Source organism: Lactuca serriola, unplaced genomic scaffold, assembly GCF_051521515.1.
Source record: "Lactuca serriola cultivar US96UC23 unplaced genomic scaffold, Lser_US96UC23_V15 Lser_V15_Un036, whole genome shotgun sequence".
Lineage (NCBI taxonomy): Eukaryota > Viridiplantae > Streptophyta > Magnoliopsida > Asterales > Asteraceae > Lactuca > Lactuca serriola.
This window is the reverse complement of record NW_027629685.1, coordinates 78,987-84,046: the sequence shown is the minus strand read 5'-3', so window position 1 is coordinate 84,046 and position 5,060 is coordinate 78,987. Positions and strand designations below refer to the sequence as shown.

Below are 5,060 nucleotides of genomic sequence, written 5' to 3'. Positions count from 1 at the left end.
ACAAAAGTTGATCAAATATATATTTCTGAGTGACCATTTCTAAATTTTTTTTGAATAAATGTAACATCCCGACTTCCGGGAATGAGATTTATTCTTTAAAAAGGCAAATTTCCCTTGGAACTCGTCGAGTTGATGGCCTCAACTCAATGTGTTGAAGACTTTTGGAGGGCGCATCTTTTTGGACCAACTCGACGAGTTGGTAAGGAAAACTCGACGAGTTCGTGGCTAAATGGGAAACCTTAAATTTTAGGGTTTGCACCCTATATAACCTCCTTAAGTCCTTGCACTATCAGCCTCCGAAGCCTAATATCGGCCTTGTGAACCCTAATCTTCATTTCATCTCATATTGTGAGTTAATGTGTCATTTTGGAGCAAAAGAATGAGGAGTTTGAGAGAAGGAGGCAAGGATCTAGCAAGCTAAGCCCTCATCTTCAGTTTGACACTCTTTTGGACCATTATAAGTATTCAAGACCCGATTGTTATCTATCTATAAAGCTAGATCTTGAGTTTTGTCCCTTTTTCTCCTTATTCTTGGATGTTGCAATGGATGAACTTCATAAAGCACTACTAGAAAAACAGCCTTTTATGACGCTCATTGCGCGTCGTAAAACGCTCAGACGACGCGCAAATGCGCGTCAAGGAAGGCCCTGTCATAACGAGAGACGACACGCTTTTGCGCGTCGTCTAGAGACGACGCGCATTTACGACGCGCATTTATGACACGCAATGTGTATCATTAAAGCCGCTGTCAAGAAATGCCATGTCATAAATGAAGATGACACACATTTTTGTGTATCGTAACTTTTATTTTTTAAAAAAAAAAATTATTTATAGATTTACGTAAATTTACTAATTTTCAAATTACATGACACATTTAATGTCTCATAATATAAAATAAAATCTCATACACAAAAAACAAAATAAATTGCACAAATTATAATATGTCATACAAATAATCATTCAAATGTTAAACAAAAATAATACATTGCTAACATGGGTTATGCATTCCTATAAAACTAACAACCCACGGTGACCTTAATCTAGATCGAGGTTGACTTGGATCAATGGCAACGATTGAACTGCAAGAAATATATAGATCAAATTGCTTAACAAGTGATAAGTAAACAAATCCATTAGGATTTAATCAATTTTACTTACTTTGATCTTAAAACTTCGGGAACTAGAAGACCAAATTGCTTAACAAAATCAGCAAAAGCCTTGTTGGTAGGGTACCCTGTACAGCTTATACGAATTGCTTCTAGAACCCCCTTTATGAAGAGTAAACAAAAGAAACTTCAAATATGATTCAGGAATCTTTATAAAAGTTCAAACATCATTATATGCAGTCTACTCACCCCACAACATAATTGATGAATGATGTTGACATTATCAAAGAGTAACATACCATTTCCTTTTGAAGATTCCCAGAGATCCCATCTCTCTAATATTGATGCCATCTCTCTAGCACCTGAGTCAAGGGGCATGTTGACTCTCCCCTGAAAATTAAAAAAAATATATCAAAATTTTTAATACTCTTCACTCTAAATAATGTTAAATTGTTACTTTGTTTGATCTTTTGGATCGATTGCTTTCATGGGTATGTCCAACAGCATCTGATATAACCTCTTCACTGTATGAGAAGGTGAAGAAGTGTCCATGTCATCTGACATACCAGATGAAGCTCTTGATAAGTAAACTTTACCACTCATATCCAAAAAACTTCTCAGGTCCATAAATATTACCTGATATGAATTGACTGCTACTTTGAGGCTCGAAGGTTTGAATCTTCTGGTGCAAGTAGCTTAAACAATGCCAAAGCTTCCTCAAATTTTCCGGATGCTGTCAATTGTACAATCTGCATTTTGATACAAGATTTAGGTACTGATTAAATTACATAAATGGCCATTTCTCTTGTAAAATAATTGTAGCATAAGGCTTCTGAATAAGACGAGGCTCATTACTAATGTGCTCAATAAGGCGTGACTCTAAATTCCTTAACTTCTCTGGAAGTTCACCATCAGGACCACATAGTGCATCCATGTTGTAATCATAGTTAAAAAGAAAGTTAATATGAACAAAAGTTACAGAACCATGTTTGATTTAATTTTTTATTGAAAACAAAAGTTAATATGAACAATAAGGCGAGGCTCTATTATATGACATGAACCATTAGGGTTAGTTGAATAGCTTCCTTTAGGGACTCCCCACAACACAGGATTATAAATTTTTATTGAAAAAAAAAAGAGTAAATTTTTAATTTTTAGAACAAATCAAATTTTAGAATCAAGAATTAAAGAGCATGAATTAGAATTACCCCCAGTTGTATCCATCCTCATTTTGGATGGCTGTGATGTACTCCTGTTGCTCAGGTGAATCTGGTGGCAGAGATTTGAGCATCTCCATATCTAATCTTTTTCATTGCAATCCAAATCATAAAATCATACACTGTAAAATCTGAATAATAAGAAAGAAGGAAATGAAGAGTTTTTCTTACCTACAGACTTCCAAATTATGTGTGAGGCCAGCATCTGATAATTTTTTCAAATGAAGTACACCAGGCGAGTCCTTCAACACAATAACATATAAACTTTATAGCATTTTAAATGTTTAATAAAAAAGGATCACATATGTTTGAATTTTGAACATGGGTATGAATTAAAAAACCTACCTGAGAAGTGAAGGCAAGATAACCTCCTCGAATTTCTGGATCTACTGTAGAGTTGATAATGAAAGTAAGTTATACTTGAGCAGGTATGAAGGACAACGTGAGATGTTGTACAATCAAACATTCAACCTGGATCAAGTTGCATTCTCTATAGAAGGTATTAAAGATGCTCAGCAAACAGTATGTGTCACAATTATCAAGCATTTGCTACAAATGGGATCAACCAAAGAGCTGAAAGGATTGATGAAAACTGTGAAGATACAAGACATTGATGTTAGTATAAATATTATGAATCTCTTTCTTTTGATACTTTGTAATTACAGACCATTTAATCTTGTTTTTATGTTTAGAATTTGCAAGATGAAATGATGGACATGATGGATATAAGCAGTGAGATACAAGAATCTCTTGGTAGAAGTTTAGTGTGCCAGATGATATTAATGAAGATGATCTCATGGGTGGTAAGCACAAATTCATTATTATTATTTTTCTTTTTTTAAATGTTAACTTCACTTCATGGAAATGTTTCAGAACTTGATGCTTTGGAGGCAAACATGGATCAAGAAACTGAAGGTGAAGGGGTACCTTCATATACTCAACCTGATAATGAGCCCGATCCGAATGAAGAACTTAATATGCCTTTAGCTCCAAGTGGACATGCAGTGCCAGTGAAACCATCAATCAGATGACCTCATTACAAGAATCTAGAGTAAAATCACAACAAATTTCAAGAATTTCAGATACCCAAATTGCTAAAATTGAGAACTCTTATGTTTCACATATGCAATCTAACATCAGAAATGAAAAACAAGAAGTGCATTTAAATACTTCAAGAACAGATAGAAGAGAAGAAAAACAGGAAAGAATAAATCAGATGACCTCATTACAAGAATCTAGATTGAAATCGCAACAAACTTCAAGAATTTCAGATACCCAAATTGCTAAAACTGTGAACTCTTCTGTTTCTCATACATCTAACATCAGAAATGAAAAAAAGAATTGGGTATATGATTTTTAACACTATTGATTCAAAAAAGTTTTACCTAGTCGAGCAGCATGCTTAAGCATCATCTGTGGTAATAACCCTTTCTGCAAGGTTAGCTTCCGAATTTAACATCATTAATTAGTTAATTAATTAAAGGGTATTTTGGGAAAATCATAAAAAAGATAACCTTTTTTGGTTTTGTGTTACTAGGTTATGCATGATCCTAGCGGAATGAGTAGAGGTTCTGGTTTTAAATACTAGGAATAAGAATATCTTTTACAGGTTCTTGATCTTTGGGTAAAGGGGTTTTAGGAGGGAGACCTCGTTTTTTTATAGGTGTGTCTTTTACAGGTTCAGTGAATGCAAAAACTGCATCTGGATCTGGTCCCACTTCAAATTCTTCACGATTGTTTATTTCTGCCCTTAGTTCTGCAGAACCAGGGCACCATAACATAAGATCTGCAAAATGATTAGCTTCCTACCTGCAGAAAGGGTATAATAGTCCTTTTCCAAGACACTCACAGAATTATGGTCAACGGTGGGGATTTTCACCATACCAAGTTGTGGAGTATTAATGAGGACTTAGCTCTACAATATCAGCTTAGATCTGTCGTATCAACTTCAGTGTCTTCTACTTTCTTAATCAATGAGGACTTCAAATAGATAATCAAATTCAACATCAATTATCAAAGATGTGGTCAACTATTAAACCAATAGATCAATTAAAACCCTAAACTAAATATGCCTCATGTTCAGGGAACTTTGGCATTTCTGCTAATATATCCATCAGGGCTGCACCTTTCCTACTCAATTCAAAATACTCCACAGCCATTCTCATTTTTCTGTAGCATTAATCACTATTTGGTATTAAAATTCTTGGGATTTGACCATGATCAGAAAAGACGATCTTGTTAAGCCTAACACAGCATAAAACTTGCCCGGGTAGTTCTTCAGGATGTTGTGCCTAAAAATTGAGAATCCAATCAAATACATATATTCAGCTTATGAATCACAACACAAAATCCAATTCCATATTCAAAAACCAGAAACCCAATTTACCTGAATCGTTAAACCAATGCCAAGAATCCAAAGTTTCAATCGTCCCTAGAATGCATCAAGTGCTTTTCGTGAGATGTAGCTGAATCGATGTATATCTAGGTCAATTTCGAAGTAGTCATGTCCCTGCATAAAAAGAATATGCACAATTTCAATTTCGTAATTCCGAATTGAAGATTGAGATTTAAAGATTAAAACCCAAGATTTGGAAAGGAATTACGAACCCGATAGAATGTTTGTTGACGGCGTGAAAGAACCGGTTTATCGTTTATCCACATTTTGAGTGTCCAAAATATCACTGAACCCACCGTATTTAAAGATCTTAGCAGCTTCAACACGTTCGTCTTTTAATCC

At 34.7% G+C, this 5,060-nt stretch overlaps 1 pseudogene; it reads left to right on the top strand.

Moving 5' to 3' along the window:
- Positions 1-1,656: 1,656 nt before the first annotated feature.
- Positions 1,657-3,354, top strand: LOC145077782 (vacuolar protein sorting-associated protein 60.2-like; annotated as a pseudogene).
- The last annotated feature ends 1,706 nt before the right edge of the window (positions 3,355-5,060 follow it).